Consider the following 17,646-nt stretch of genomic DNA (forward strand, 5'->3'; position numbering starts at 1 on the left):
GATGTTATCTCACTTAATCCTCACAACAAGTCTGTGAAGCTGGCATTCACAACCCTGGTTCATACAAGAGGAACTGAGGCTCAAAAAGGTTTTCAAAAACTTGTCTACAGTCATGTAGCTCCTAGGTTGTGGAGAGGACTCTAAACTGAAGACCTTCTGACTCCATAGCTTGTCCTCTGAACCACAGCTCTGTGGGGTGGCGTGGACTAGTTTACTCACTACCGAAGCTTCCAAGAGTCTCTGCAATAAGCCTTCGCCAGTATCTGAATTCTTTCTGCAACCACACACCTGGAGGGGTTCTTGCCAGCAATAAGGAGCCATGATCGCCCTGGCTGTCCTTCCTTACTGCTTCCCAATAACTACAAGGACAGACCTTAAAATAGCACCAGGCCCTCTGTGGTCATTACCAGAAAAGGCAAAATGCTTTCTCTGGGGTGGTAGGTTAAGGTCACTGGGTTGCTTCCCAAGTAGAAATCGCTTCATTGTCTCTCGGGAGCTTTGATTAGATGATGATAGCCATGGGCACGGAAGGGGTTGGGTGGGATCACTGAAGGATTTAGGTAGGGAAATAAGAGTCTACAGTAGAAAGACCACATCCATTCTGTTCAATGAATGGCAATGAGGATGACGATGAGCCAAACTTCCTCAAGTACTTACTAAATGCCAAGCACCTTGATGCATGTTTAATGCTTTTTATCTCATTTAATCCTTTCCAAAATTACAAGGTTAGGCACTAACATTAGTATTCCCATTTTAGAGACAAAGACATTGAAGTGCTATGCAGGGAACTTCAAGTGGTGCCAGGGAAGAGTCAGTGGGTGTGCTCGTAAATGTTTTATGACTGGCTGGGTGGGGGAGGGGAAGGAGGAAGGAGGGAAGCAGCAGCCCCGGTTTATAGAGCTTGCCAATTTCCAAGGTATACGTGCTCCCATTATGGCCAGTTTCAAGCTCCAGCCCAATACTGTCAGGGCAATGCCATCCTCAAGAAAGGTGGGGCAGGCGGAGGGCAGACATCACTGGGCCACAGTTATCGCTGTAACAGATTTTCTACTAAGTATGAATTGATCAATGCCCTTTTTCCAGCTGATTTTATAAAGGGTTCAGCACTAATGAAGTACTAGAGAGCCAGCCAGCACTGGTTCAAGGTGCCACACTTCCGAATAACAGGATTTGAACCGCATCCCTTATTGCCTGTGGCCAATTTTAGAATGCCCAGCTCCTACAAGACAACAGCCCAAATGAATTCTGCCAAGGCTTGCTGCTTTAAGAATTTTGCTCTAACATTCTTTCTTCTATTCCATCCTGCCTCTAAAATCACTGGATAAGCAAAGCTTGTCCATTTTATGCATGTCTCAGGGAAACGTATCGCTGAGAAACCTAACTGGACATTGCCAGATGGTACACTAACATTTTTCCCCCAAGGTGGCAGGGGACACCATCTTTATTTTTTCTCCAATATTATTGGAGGAGGAAATACTCCTCAGCAACTCTGTTTTCTAACATGGTCTGTATCTCGCTTCACCTTCTAATTTTTTTTTAGTTTGAGGTCATCTTGCCCTGGCCATCTAATAAGGAATAGGAGAGCTATATTCACAGAATGGCTTATTAGTAGTTATGACAGTATCTTTCATCCATCTGAAGGGTACCTGAGAACCTGAAATAAAGCTTTGCCTTTTCCTCTGAGTGAAAGGTAAGTCAGTTAATGAATGAGCTGCACACCCTCAGTTGCTCTCTCGCCCACCTGATCTTGACCTCCTGTTTTCAGAAAGCATCCAGGTGACACCTACCAACTCGATTAACTGTGGTCCCTCATTCAATTAGAGCAGAGGCTCTCAGCCTTCTCATTCCTGAGGACAATAGTTTTTTTAAACATTGACTTTAAAAAATAATTAATCAGAAATGCCTTGAAATAAAATCTAATGTGGGAAAGCAGCAGAGTCTAGAGGTGCATTCACAGGCTTTGGTGTCAGCTGATCTGGCTTTGAGTCCTGGCTCCTTTATTTAACATCCACGTAATCTTAGACCAGTTCTTTAATCTCGCTGGGTCTCACCTCTTGATTTGTAAACTGGAGATAAAACTAACACCCACATCACTGGGTTACTGTGAGGATTAAATGAGTCTAGTTAAGAGTTTAACGTGGTGCCTTCTGCCATGTCATACCATTAATCACTATTAAAATATGTAAGACAGACATTTAATTTTTGACTGTTAAGATAATGCTTAGTGGGAACAGGTGTTTGTAAACTCCAATAACTTAACTCCAAGATCTCAGTAGTCCATGACTTGGGAATCACTGAAGGAGAATGGTAGTCCACTACCACACCCCTCTCTCAAACACCCTCCCCCCACACACACACTTCTAGACATCCCTTGGCCAACCAAGGGACTTTTATATTTGAGTTTCAAGTAATATTTAGTTGGCTGGCTTTTTTAGAGTGCATTTTTAAAAATGTAAATGGAACCCACCCTCCCCCATGACAAGAAAATGCATGTATTAAAGACCTTGTCTGAAATAATAAATCAGAAGATCAAACTTGTTTCTTATTAGATGTGAGTATCTTCAGGTAGTGGTTGAAATGAAGAATTTGCATTTAAATGGAAAGATTAATGACTAATACACAAAGCCCATATTTAATCACCAATTCCTTAACACAAATAATTTATATTTTTATACAGCTCATTCACCTTAAGTCAGTAATCGAAAATGATAGGTGTAGTACCTGGCAAAGCAATTTCTACACCACCAATCATGCGTCTCAATTATAAGTACTTTTGAGGCTGCTGGTTTCACACTGTTAGGTGGGAATGATCTAAATGTTGGTACAGTAATTTGGGTGTAAATATATTTGAGAATGTGTGACTCTCACCTCATAGAAATATCTTAAGCTGAGGGGAAAGAATCATTTGAGAATGACTTACTAGGCATGGTCTATTCATTTTTCTTTCCCATCAAAAGTGGGCTAAGCATGATTTCCCCCTACTCCAATTTTAGACAATTGTTAAAAAAAAAATCAGACTCCTCTCTTCTGGGATATCTGGTAGGGAAAACACAAAAGGGATAGATTTTCCTCTAAACTAAAATGTGAAGGATGTTCTGAAAAACCACATGTTCCTTCTGCTAGCCCCAGAAGACCCTTTATTGGTATATTTCCCATTGATGGTGATAATGCACTTTGGTTTACCAACCAGTAGATCAAGAATCATCTTGCTTTTTCTAAACTGTTCTCCTTCAGAATCAGACCACCTTCCCCACCACTATTTATTCCATGTCCAGAGTACATTAGACGAATATAAAGGTTGCTTGGTGGATCTGGAAGCTCTTTCCTAATGCCTGACCAGTAGAACAGCAAATTTGGACAACTTTGTCCTGGAAAAGGGACCTGATGGAGGAGAAATTACCCCAGGCATTGAATGCTATCTGTTCTCTGTCTGTGGCTTTAGGCTCAATGTTGAGCAAACATTGAAATTTGATTTACACTAGCTGGAGAACTGTAATGAAATGACAAATTTGCATTAAACAATCTTTCTCAGTGGGAACCAGCCCATAAGAGAGTCAGCAAAGCATACACCGCCAGACAATATAAAGTTACTAGTTGGGATAATGTCATCCTCTGGACCCTGATCATTTATGGAGCGTTTCTAAGTCCTTCCTTTTCTCCCTTCCCTTTATCTTTCTTTTTCTTCCCTCCCATCATCCCTCCCCTCTGGAAGCAGCAAGAGCAAATTACATTTAACAAACAAGACAATGCTAACGTATTGGAAACTGGAAAAAATAAAAAGTTATTAAACATGGTTTGCCCTTAAAAGTGCAATATAATCCCGGGGTTTGATATGTTGTTTAAAAATAACACCTCCTCACAAATTGGCACCTCTGCTCTCTATTGATCTCTTCCGTTTGCTGACTAGTAAAATTAGCACCACTTCCCTGCCATTAAGAGGACAAGGTGAAATGCAGGGAATAATATAAGCACTTTACTCAGAAAAGCATGCCAACAGCCATGGGAACGTTCACCTCCCAGGATCCCTGATTTGTGCCAATAATGAATGTATCAGGAAAGGTGGCTGAATTTTGTAGATGGTAGTGAGGGAGTGGGGGTTCCCTCTACTGGGTGTTTGGGTCCAATCCGTGGGGAGAAGACCTTGCTTGTGCTAGGGAAATCTAATGCAAAAAGCTTTCTGCAGTTCTAACTGGTGCCAGGTCATCTGTGAAGAGAACTTGTAGCCACATTATACTCATTGTGTCTGACACATTGTGTCAGAGCTGACCTATATAGAAAAAGCTGGCACCCAGTTAAGGTTAATTAAAAATACATATAATGACTCTCATTTCTGAAAGATTGGACTTTACCTGGTTGCGGGAAGAAAAAGTCTAAGAATTGGCATCTAATGGGCCTTCCAGGCTCAGCCAGTGGCTGCATTCACTGCTGTTCTATGCGAGGATCCCTGGTGTAAAATAGAAAAAGATGTGGTCCAGTGGCTAATGAAACCAGAACAGTACAAAGAACATATATACTTTAATTTATTGTCCCGCTGTTGCATTCGGATTCTTATCCAAAAGACTTTTTAATTAGGGCGCTCTCAGGTGGGAATTTGCCCGCTTTTTCAATAACACATGGATAATAGGAAAAAGGCAAACAACCTCTTTGTTTCTCACCAGCACTCAATTCACTAATCATCTTCCCCAAATTCAGCTCAGGTTTCTGCCTGAGTTCATTTCATCTTCATCAGCATTGCCATTTTCTATCTCATATTTCAAAGAGCAATTGGAAAGCAGATATTTAATCAGAAAAGTTTGGGATTCATTTTTCGGACACCCAATCTGTCTTCAGAGACTTCAAGACAGACAAAATTACTGTTGACTACAAAAACAAGCGAAGTCTGTGTCCTTGAGAAACGCTGAAGCCCACTGGAAAAGTGCATGGGCTTTAGAGGTAGTCAGATCTGGTTCAAATACCAACTCCACCATTTATTAGATGTTGATCTTGGATGACTTGCCTAACTCCCCCAGAGCTTCAGTTTTCCCATCTGCAAAATGGAGATAACGCTCTAAAATGTCTATTTGTTGATGCAGCTACATGCATTGGCCCTAATGCAAGTGAGAAAACAAACCTGAGATAACTTGGAAAAAAGGGGGGTTCTCTTACAAGAGTAAAATTGAAGTCCCATAGAAATAGGGTGTCTGTGGACTTTATTGTCTAAACAGTGAGAGGGAGTACTATTATAATTGAACTGAACAAACCAGATTGTGCTGTTACCCTACACGGAAACCAAGGCCAGGAATGCAGCCAGGCCTCAGCAAAGGTTGACATGGGCATGGGATGCTGCCATAAACACACACATGTTCTCTCCACATCTTTTGTTTCTGTTTCTCTCTGTGAATCTACACCTTTTCTCCCCCTACCCCTAGCTGTAGGTTGCCTTATTTTGCTCCAGGCTGCACAGGAGAAGACGGCCTCACTAGGGTTCCTGAGTGAAGCTACTACATGTCCAGCCACATGAAGACAATCTGCCTGATTTCTATTGATCTAAATTCCAAATTTAGAAGGAAGGAATTCTGATTGGTCCAGCTTGAGTAGGATGGTACCCAACCTTGGTCTAATCTGATGAGATTAGGGCCTAGGGTCACACTGTACAAGATGGCTACTAGGAAGATCTGTTGTTTTTGATAGTGAGGTTAAAGGGGGATTGGTGACCCCAATCCCCAAAGGATACCCCAAAAGGTATTCACTACAGGAATAAGAAAGCATGTGCTAATACAGTGCTGGCAAGGAGTAGGTATTGAATAAAGATAACTAGAATGTCGTAGTCAATGAGAGAACTTTATGCAATGAATTAAAACTGGCCTTCCAGTTTTCACAGTAAGCTACTTGTTTTCTGAATGGGATAATGCAATTGGTAATTTGAATGCCAAAGTTTTCATCACTGAGATCTTGACACTCATAAAGAAAGTCTATTCAGCAGCCCAAACCTGGAGAGTTACAGTGTGGATTTCTGCTATGCTCTCCAGACCAGGCACAGTAGTGGCTGCTCTGCCCGTACAGGAGAGTGGACCACGGCTCCTCATCACCACTCTGGGTGAGGCTGGGCGGTGCTTCATGGCCTGTTCTGGGATCACGTTGCATTTATCCCGGGAGACATTTTATGTCAGACACAAGGTGACTCAGCTTTGCCCAGATGCCTTTTGATTGGAGGCCCCCAAATCTCATGCATGCGAAGGAAAAAAACAAAAACTCAGGAGGCAAAACTACAACAGCTTCCGGTTACAGAGTTGCTTGCTAGGCCTGGCATGAGCCTTCTGTTCTTTAATGAGTTAGTTTATAATGTAATATATATAGAGTTGTTTGGGGATGGAGGCAGCTGATGGTCTGACCACTCAGGAGTCCTAAGTGAGGCTTTCTTCTCACAAACCTAAAGGCTCTTTCATCAACTATATGTTCCCAGGAATCATTAGGCTGCTTCTCTCAAACCAAAATAGTAGCTCTGGGCTGGAGACCAGAACTCTAACCGGGCATGTTTCTTTGATCAATTATGACTTCCAACCAGAGCAATGGCCCAACTTCTCAACAAGTGTTTCTGAGATATACCATTGAAAGTCCACTTTTGTAATGATTTCTCCTTCTCCATTTCATTTCTCTTCCTCCTTCAGGCTCTTTGTAATTTCTGCCAGTGAATTCCTCTCTGCCCTATCTCTCACAAATATTCATTTTGCATAAGCAAGGAGCGTGGGGAACATCCCTTTCTTTTTTGCCTCATTATCCCCAACATGGGTCAGTATGCTTACAATTGACATAGCAGAATGTCACTTTGGAAGTTTTGATTGAGGTATCAAGATATGAGAAAGATCAGATTCCAAAGAGGTGCCATAAGCAAAATGTTCAAAAGAAATGTCTGAAAAGTAGTTTCCTGACTTTTGAGTCCTAATCTCTGATGAGGCTATAAAAGGGCTGAGTAGTCAGAAAAGATGGAGCGAGTATTTCAGGAGAGAGCTGTTGGAGCACCATAAGTCCCCACCCCACCCTCCATGGAGAAGAAATGAGTCTCAAGTCTAGGAGAAGGGCTTCAGGAGAGAGCCTGACACATGTTCTCCACAGCTGGGGGCCCAGGAGACTGGGATCTGACTCCTGCCTAAGAAACTGAGTAGGTGGGAGTTAAACAGAGATGGTAGAGATGGCTGCATTGGGATTGGCCTCCATTCTCAGAATATGTAAAGCAAAAGAAGCAAGAGTCTTTTCTAGGAGTCAGATGTGGATTACGTGGGGTTGAAGATGAGAGCTGACCTGGAGCCATTTTATCTTCTTCCCAGAAGCCTGCCTGAAAGGCAAAGGAAGTCCACCAAAGAATGACCATGCAGAGAAGACTGCACAAAGTAGGGAGCTGAGTGGCAAGTGGCAGCCAGAGGGATAAAATGCATCGCTCAGGGCAGGAGGGGCCCAGCTGAGGCAAAGGCCACCGTGAGAGAGAGACAGCCTTAAACATGTCAGGCTGGGCCACCACCCTGCCATCTTCTAATGGCGCCACCCAAGTGAGAAACTTTCTTCTGTTCCCCCACCCCCAGGTATCCTCTCTTCTCGGGCTCCAACCCTTGGGCAGACAGAGAAGGTGGCAACTCGCAGGTGGTAGAGAAGGTGCAAAATTAAAATCCCTCTATCTCCCTTCCCAGACTGCAGCCTTGAATGGAGTGGCAAGTTGTCCACCCAAGACTGAAACATTTAAATTAAACAACTCAGGATACTGAATGAATTTTAAGTGGACTGTGTAAGACAAAAATAAAGCTGCTCCAGTGATTACGTCCCCTGAATCCTGCTTTTTCAACTTTCTGATCGCCTCTGCAGATATTGCCATGGAAATGAAAATTTAGGGAAGCATTCATTACTGTTACTGATTCCTCTGGTAAGCTGAGGTAGCAAGACTGAAAAGAAGACACTTCTTACGTAGAATTTCTTGCGACCTCTGACTCTTGGGGTTGAAAAAAATATCATTTCTGCAACACAGGGAAACACATGTGTTGTCCAGTAAACCTGATTGATCAGTGCCTATGGACACAGCTCAACCACTGAAGGATCTTTGGAAAATTCAAATCAAAATGTATCTTTTCCCGGCTTAAAATTTTTCTACCACACTCCAATTCTTTTGGGTTAAAAGCACCTTTACAAGGCTAGTAAGATCTTTTATGATCTGACCTTATCAGTCTCTCTACCTCCCTTTCCTGCGGCACTGAGCCTCCAGTTTGACCAAATGTGTTCAATCTGGGCAGCATGCCATGTGCTCCCTACCTGTGGGCTTTTGTACAGGCAGCTCCATCATCCTTGAACATCATCCCTCCACCCATCCTTTACCCAGTTCAATCCAACTCAGCTTTCGGGCCTCAGTGAAGATGCTGCTTCTTCTAGGGAGCCTTCTTAGACATTCTTTGCCTCTGATAGGGTCACCCTTCACTGTGCTCAGACAGCTCAATGTGGTGGTTGTCACACTCTGTAGTCTGGTTGTTCATTTCCCTCTTTGTCTCTTCCACAGACCATCAACACAACAAAGACAGGGACCTATCCCCAGCTCCTACTTCAGAGTCTCCAAGAACATTCTGGAATGACTGTTGAAACCAAAAATAGCCCAGATCAGAGCAATCAGTACATGAATAATGCAGTTAAGAAATTACAAAATAAGAAATTTTCTTACAAAATAAGAAATTTTCAAAAGACAACACAAAGTCAGAAGTTCAAGTGGGTGAAGGCACAGGCAGAGTAGCAGGGGCTTACCAATGCAGGTGAGGCCATGGTGTCAAATCCCAGGTGTGAGAGGAAGGGCGGGAGGCTCGCTATCACTTCCCTAGGAGCTCAACCAGGTCCAGGTAGATCTGCTTTGGGCAGGAGCTCCTTATACAGAAGAGCACACTTTGCAAAGAATAAGTAGTCCAACCAGAAAACTAGTTTTGATCTCAAAAGAATCAGTAGAGGAGTGGGGAGGAGGTAAAGAAATAATTAATGGTTTGTCCTAATACTGTCCTTTAGCAACATCTGGGCTATTATGGGCAATGATGCTAAATAAGAAATAAAACATTACCTGGGAGTCCTTCCAATAGCCTGGTCTAAAATTTCAAGGTTTTCTCTCAGAATAGAAAAGAACGATAAAGTGCACGTCTCCTTAGTCCCTCCAAATATCACTTTGCCAGTTCTGAATTTTAAAGGCATCCTTGTTTATCCATTCTCTCAATAAATTTTGTCAGGGCGAAGTCCTCACTCCATAAATTATAGTATTAAGAGTGGCCAGCTTCATTATCACTTAGGGGTTCTGCTGGAAGCTTCTGCTTTCAAATCCAGTTTTCTCATCATGGTTCTGAGTTCTCCTGCTTTGTCTGTCTGTCTGTCTCTCTCTAGATGTGTAGTTTCTTATCTTTGCTTCCCTCCTACAGATCTGCTGTTCTCTCCTCTCTCCCTGTAGGCTGGCCCCCTTTGCCTCTATCTAAATGATGCAAAGATACTTTACTCTTTCCAAATTCACGTGGTACATGCCAGCCACACGCCAAAACTGATGAGCAGATTCTAAATTTCAGTTCCAAATTCACAGAAGAAAGAATCCGATTGGCCCTACTTGGAGCAGATGGTCCAGCATGGCTGTAGGTAACCCACCTATATGGGTGTCGAAGGAGGGGTAATTGTGAGAGATGGACAGTAATCATGACCTAGGCAGTCCCTCCAAGATGTGTCTACTATAGCTAGGTACCCCTTGAAGGTGTGTTGAATGCAATGGAAGTCAGAAAATTGGGATAAATAATTTATATTTAATTGTAAATTGTACTTTCTTCTTGAGGGCACCTAAATTTAAGAAACAGAATAATTATAACAGCATTTTCATAAATTAAGTATTATTAGGCTTAACCCAAGTCACGGCTGGGTGCCCAGCACAGCAGGGGATTAATAAAGGCTTGTTAACTATCTAGAACTCTGTTGAATTTAATTTAGCTTGATTTAGCATTTCCTATACGCAAAGGGCTTGACAACAATTGCATTTCCTGATATTTGCAGTCTTCCTGGGAATCTGAAATGCTAAAGTGCTATTTCTGTATTTTATAAATGAGAAGATACTGCTGCCCAGAGAGACTCATTTATTTGAGGGAGGGGGAAAACTAGTGGCAATAGTGCTTAAGGACACCAGATAAGGTCCAGATCTTGGCTCCTCCACTCACTAGCTTGGTGATCTTGGTTGAGTTACATAATCATTTTGAGCTTTACTTTCCTGTCTCCAACTGATGTAATAGAATTCACCACGCCAAAGTTTTATAAGGATTAATTGAGAGATTGGGATATAGAAAGTACTCAATATTTTAGCTTTTAGTAATTGTAATAGCTATTGCGTAAAATTTTACAGTGTGTTAGGAAACTTCCCTTCCTAACGAAGAGTCCCAGGAATGCTATGACCCCAATATCATAAGAGTTCATGATGCTGTTTACCTGATAGCTCCATGTAATCGGTACTCTCTGGTCACAGGTTCAAGTCCATGTGTTTTTTTCCATCATAGAGCTCACTATTCCCCTTGGGTGTGGGCCTGTTGGATCCTCCTCTTTAAGGGACAGGCCAAGCTCTGCAATACTGACTTGAAGGGCTGGAGGAGTAATTACTTGAGGTAATTACCTTACTTATCTTACCTGAAGAACAGCAAAGCTAACGGTCAGTTAGGAGAAGGCATACAATTTGTCGAGGTGGAGTGTGGAAGCATTGTGTGAGCACTGGAAAAGGTTCTAAAGAATGTTGAGAAAAGAGAGAGGGCCTAGGTCTCCCTTCAGAATGACACTGGCGTACCTGGAGCATTGTGTGTATACTGAAGAGGCAGAAGCGAGGGCTGGGGGCAAGGGAGCTAGAGTTAAAGGCACTGTGTTGGGGCAGAGGCCATTATGAAAATGTGCTGCTTGACAGTTACCAGGAAGCCATTCACATACTAATTATTATGATACTGGTTACGTGTTGATTGGCTCTCTCACCATCAATTGGAAGAACTCACAGTTGTCCTACTAATGTGGTTCATGGTGCTATTTTAAGAGGAGACAAGTGTAACCTGACCATGGGATCAGTGTTGATACATCCATGTTAGGTAAATCCTTGACTTCATCATTAATCATGGGTACAGAGCCATCTTTAATTCATCTGTATACTATTTATCCATTCACCTATCACTTCATTTATTTCACCAACATTGTTGAGTAGACCCCCATGAGACCCAAACCATCTTGGCCCTATAGTCTGGAGGGAGAAATAGCTATTTGCACCATGTATGCATATATTGGATGTTTTATGCAGCTTAAACTTGCTTCTCACTGATTTGGGATGTGAAAAGAGAAAAAAATACAGAAAAAGGTGCAAAAAATACAGTAAAATTGGCAGATACAACCCATGTCTCTTTTATCTATGCTGTCAGGGCTAAAATCTCCTGCCTGAGCTATAGAGGATCGACAGATGGCCAAAGCATCAACAAGAGAAGCAAGTTCAGCTTGAATTCAGCTCATTAGGATTCTAGGTCAGCCTTCAGGTTGGAAGCCTGAACCCACAGGTCAGTGGAAATAGACAGGGTTTGATATAAATGCCCTTCAACATTAAGACCTGATTGCTCCTGTCATTGAGAATGGCAACATGGAAGGAAAGGGAGATGGTGCACCTGCAAGCTGGAGAGTATGTGAAAGCAACCTATGGTTACAGTCCGAAGACAGAAGGAAACAAATGTGTTCTACCAGGGTCTGGTGCTCACAGGAGATTGCTGCCTTGGGAGATAGTTCCCAAGTGGAGGTTCTCAAATCTGGCAGAGTTTACGTAGCTAAATCACAAATGAGAGTTCACGGTCAAAGGCATTCTTTATGGTGTAAAACCATCTTTTAAGGGGATTAGCAGCACTGGACAGTGGCCTGATGATTTCCTGCCTGGGAAGAAATAATAATTGAAGCAAAACACTGTTGTTCTCCAAGTTCTCTATTCATTCCTCCAACCTCAGGCACCTACTACTCAAGGGAACACTAAGAAGCTCTGAAACACAGCAAGGCAAGGTAATGCCACTCCTTGAGAAGAGAAACAACTGATCAGCAAGAATACAGCAGAGGAGATTTATGCAGTGTGTACCATGTTCCAAGGCATTAAGCTGTAGAGCCTGGGTTCTACATGGAGTGAGGACTTTGCCCTGACAAATTTTATTAAGAGAATGGATACATCAGGATGCCTTTACAATTAAGAGCTGGCAAAGTGATATTTTGAAGGACTAAGAAGACCTGTCCTTTATTATCCTTTTCTATTCTGGGAGAAAGCCTTGCAATGTTAGACCAGGCTCTGGGAAGGAAATCCCAGGTACTATCCACTTCTTATTCAGCACCATTGCCAATAACGCCCTAGCTGTCGCTAACCACCAAATCACATAGAAGCTTTCAGATTTGCCTCTGTGGGCACAGTCCACAGAATCTGATGAGAAAGCTCTTCATGAAGTGCACCACATCCTTCCCCTCAGTCCAGACCTCAAAGGGACTCCTTCTCTTTCCAAATTCTCAGGAAAGATGAAGGAAAGAGAAACCTTAGGAAAATTAAATTAGCCTCAGTTGCTTCCCAGGAAGAATGAGGCCTCAGTAGCATGCACACTGGTGTTTCTTTTCACATGGTGAAAGGATACGTCATTCTCTGTTTAATTAATTATGGGCCATTTGAAACACACTGCCAATAAAGCAGAGTGTTGTGTACTAGTGGGAAAAGAAATGAGATGAAAAAATATGCCTGTCCCATTATTCATTTGTATCGATCTAGATGTACAGCCCTATGCATCACAATGTGACAAAAGGTTAAATATTAACAGAAGAATCATTAATCTAACAAAGCAAATTAACACAACAATAGCTCTCCTGGTTGGCTTTATGTACACCATGGGGCTCTAAATGGACTGAGGAACCCTTCAGACTCGTGTTTAGACCCTATCTTTACAGATTTGACAATGAACTGGACTGGATCATAAGATAAATAGTAAGAAGCTGTTAATTGCAAAGGTCTTACAAATATGGAGGGCTCTCACTACAAAGTGTCAACCATAAAAACTGCAGAGACCTCTTACAAATGAAAACATATGAAACGTTATCTAGCATGGGGTTTGGCACAGATTTTTTTTTATTAGTTTTGAAGTATTTTAGGCACTAGAATGTCTTTTGAGAGGGAAGAAACATTTCAATGAATTTTAGCAGTTTCTCCAGTTTTATTTCAGTACATTTTTCTTCTGTTGAATTCAGCTCATTTTTTATAAAAGTATTTTATTTTGTGTGTCCTCTATCCTTCCTTCTCACCATCCTTTAATCCATGAATCCATCTATGCACTTAATCTTGCATTCATCTATACACTCATCCATGCATCCATCCGTGTACCCAACCCTGCCTCCATCCATGCACTCATGCACCTGTCTATGCACTCACTCATGCATCCATTCATGCACCCAACCCTGCAGCCACCCATGCACTCAGCCATGCAGCCATCCACATAGACAATCATGTATCCATCCACACACCCAATCACGCATCTGTCCACACACCCAGTCATGCTTCCATCCAAGCTCTCACCCATGCATCAACTATCTATCCTTTTGGCATTTGGAAGAATAAGTTTTGGGTGGAAGATGTGTTGGATTTTGGACAAATTGGGAGGTTAAAGCCTGAAGATGTTAAGTGACTTACTCAAGTCACTCAACCAATGTTCACTCTAAAATTAGAATCTTTGATTAAACCTTTCAGGGCTTCCTGTTTTTCTTACTTTACTTTCTTATTTTACTTTCTTACTTTAAACTTACTATAAGCTATAACTTCTAAATAAGTGAACCACTAAGATTATGAGTATTTACTGAAGATCACAAGATTTTGATAAATTACTAAGTAAATTGCTAAGAATTGAAAAAGAAATAAAAGTCAGAATTTCAAATAAAATATAATGAGAGACCTGACCACTATAAAAATTATAGTCTGAAAGTTTATAGTAGAAGAGAATATGATCATTTTCCATAAAAATCTTTCACTGAGATAACTAAACACATTTATCTGAAGAGAAGAGAGATGACACTTCACCTTTACTAAGTCATGCAAAACAGCCCCAATCAATCCCAAAGACACTTCATCGTGCAAATTTACTACATTTTTCAATGATCCTATGGATATTATTTTATATCGTCCTTAAAATTATTGCCCATATCAACCAAAATTGGATGCTCCACATATAAGAGCACAAATACACACTCACTAACCTTCAGAAGAGGAGATTATCTAAAGCGGAGGTGGATGATCAAATTTAAAGGGCACTTCTAGCCTAGATCTGGCTGTGTACTTTTGTAGTACTCTTCTCATAATACTGAGTGATTTGAAGCTATTTCATTCACCAATACAGAATTCTCATGAAGTTAGTGGTCTGTCATCCATCATTTAAACAGCTTCTAAAAATCCCCTTCCTCCACAAAGTCTTCTAAGGGGGACAGGATGGTTTTCTCCGGCTTCATCTTTCCTGTATGTGAAACATACCCATGGCAAATCATTTTTCTCTATATCCTTAAACATGCACTGACCTTCAATGCGAAATGATGCTCAGTGGCTCTCCATATTCCCGGGCAGGGGTCCAAGTTCATTTACATCAATTCTGTAGGACCCTAAAGCCTTCAGGACAGGGACTAAATCAATAACATGCAGATGATGGGGAAACACAGAATTCTGGTAAATCTATAATGCAGCAAAAGCTATCACCTTTATTTTTAAATCAAAAATAAAGACAACGAGGTAGTGTGAGCCATGGATGCACAAGGAATCACAAACCACTACACAGGAGATTTTAAAATTCTTTGAGGCATTTCACAGGAGAAAACCAGTTCAATTTCCAAGCCCTGTATCTTGGAAGGGAACGTTTTGTCAGAATCTGGGTGTTCTAATGGGTACTTTCCAATCTCTAATTTATAGAGGCCCATTTTTGCCTGCCTTTTTCCTCTATGCAGCCCTGGCCAACTTCAAAGATTGATGAAATCTGAGAGTGGTATTAGATTTAACACCATTTCAAGATGGGCTTTAAGCTGAGTGAGAATGAGTTGGACAGGAAAGGAAATAGAAAGGTTCTACGGATGAAACTCTCAGCCTTATAGCAAATTGAAATATCATTGCAATCCCCTCTAGAAATCTCTAGGGTGGTCTATGATGCTCTAAGCTCATGCTGCTTCCCATGGTGGCATCTGACTAAAGATATTATGGGGTGAAATGGACTGTAAATTTATGTACCACCAAACCAGAATGAGAAACTCCCTGAAATCAGTGTCATTTTATAAGACTGCCCCCTGTTTACCGTGCAGAGAATATCTGGGTTGTGCTAAGCAGAGAATCAGTAGCATTGGGTCAGCATCTCAGCAGTTACATTCCTCAAGAAGCTTAGCTCCATAGTACAAGGGACCAGTGATGGAAGACTGATAACAGTTTAGTGGTTTCTCACTTTGCCTTCAGGGGCATCATCAAAATCTTCTTGTTCTGATTCCATCAAAAACCAAGACTTTAATTAGCTAAACAAAATCTCCATAAAATGAGAGATGCAAAGTAAGATTGAAAAAATATGACATCTCTAGTAAGCCAAAAATTAATGTCTAGTATAAATTCTGTCTGATATGCTGATGATTCGATGCCAATCTTTATGTCTGGACAGTAACAAAGGAGATAGTAATAGAAATAGCCTTTTAAAATTCCTAAATGATAGCATTAAGTTTACAATGTATGCTTCTTAATACATATTTTAAACACAATTTTTTATACGATGTAGTTGAAAATTATGGGTATGGAGTCCATAAGCCTGGGTTAACTATATGTTGACTCAGCTATAAGGATGTTTAGTTAAGACACCTGTCAATGTCTCTATTTCCTCAACTATAAATTGGGGATAATGTAGGCATTGTGAAGATTATAAATAATACATGTAAGTTTCTTATTACAGTACCAGTCACATTATAGGCTTTCCATAAATAATAACTATTTCTATCATTGTCATGAGTTGAATTCTTAAATCTTGCCTAAATTTTATCATGCAAGCAAGGTTTTAAATAATTCCAGAAATGTTAAATTAATTCTTAAATATTTCTACTATTTTTCCAATATACGAGCAAGATGGAGAAGGTCTCCTAGTTGAAATTATCCCCCCTCCATCCATTCTTTCTCTTAGTATATATCTGTTGAAGACCCTGTGCCATTTGACCTGTGGAGTTTCCTACTGTTTAGATTTTTGTTGATTGCACACTTCAGGCAATTCAATACATCCCTTTGTCCTTGGTATTTCTCAGAAATTGAGAGCCAAATCCAGAGGCTTGATCAGATCAAGTTTGATCCCTTTAGCAAGACTAACAGTGGCAGTGCATTGTTTTACCTAGAGATACATTGTGTTCTGTTTCAATTTTTTTTTGATGTTAATAGCCATCAATGTTCAATGGCTTAATACTTCATGAATTTAGAGTGATATTTTAAATTCAATGCAGGATTACAGGAATTTTACTTAATTTTCCCATTTCATCTGTATACATGCACGAGTCTCAGAATAGCAATTTTAACACCACTCGTTATTGTTCCTGGAAATAGTTAAAACATGTTTTTACATATATTCTATAATTTTTCCCCCATTTTCAGGTGGTACTATGCCTGTATTGTCAGATCATGTAGCCATTACTTAGCATAATCTTCCCCTTTTTAGTCATAGATATATAAGTTATAGTACCTTTAATGATGTCTACTGCCAGTTCGTATATTGACATCTCTAGTTATTTTGGTGATCTGAAGCTGATTCTCTAGTAGATTCTTTAAAAAAAAAACCTCATGGAATGATATTCCCTGAGTTTTCACATGTTAAAATTGTCTGTGCCCTTTAGACTGGAAGATGCTTCTTGGTAGACATTAATTCTTTCCTCATGTCTTCTTTCTTTCACTTTCTTCTGTGAAAGTGTTGTTGTCAAAAGGTCTGATGAAATCTAATACTCTTTCCCTCGTAAACTGTGTTCTTTTTGCCTAGATACCCAAAGACTTTTTTCCCCAAATTCCAGGCATTCTACTGGAATGTATCTTGCTATTGGTTGATATTGAAAATGTGCCTTTTTAACATGAACTTTCAATTTTTTTTTAACTCCAGAAAAATTTTCTTAATTATACTTTTTAGAATTTGCTCTGCTCCCTGGCTTCAGTTTTCTTTTTCAGGACCTCCTATTATGCATATATTGGATCTTCTTTGCCCATCTTCAATATTTGTTGGTTTCATGTGAACTCTTCTGATGTCTTCATTTCTTTTTGATTTTTAAAAATTTCCTCCTTTTCATCTTCTATTTTGCTTAAGGCATTATTTATTGTGCTTGTTTACACTTGTTCCTTCTAGTTTGGCCACTAAAATCATTTTTTTAAAAATTTCTAATTCTTCCTTGAGTTCTGTCATCTAATTTGAATTTCTCCCATTTGACTTTTATTGTTTTTTCATGTCTTGTATAATTTTCTCAACGTCTTTTATATGTTTTTAAATAGAATGTCAAAATTTTGGTCTTTTTTTGAGCATGTATTTCTGGTGTGCTCTCCTCCTCTATAAGGATTTATTCTCTTTTTTCTTATAACAACTTTGTATGAGTTTTAACCTGGTTACTTCTCTTTTGCTCATT

Source organism: Equus caballus, chromosome 16 (genome assembly GCF_041296265.1).
Source record: "Equus caballus isolate H_3958 breed thoroughbred chromosome 16, TB-T2T, whole genome shotgun sequence".
NCBI classification, from domain to species: domain Eukaryota; kingdom Metazoa; phylum Chordata; class Mammalia; order Perissodactyla; family Equidae; genus Equus; species Equus caballus.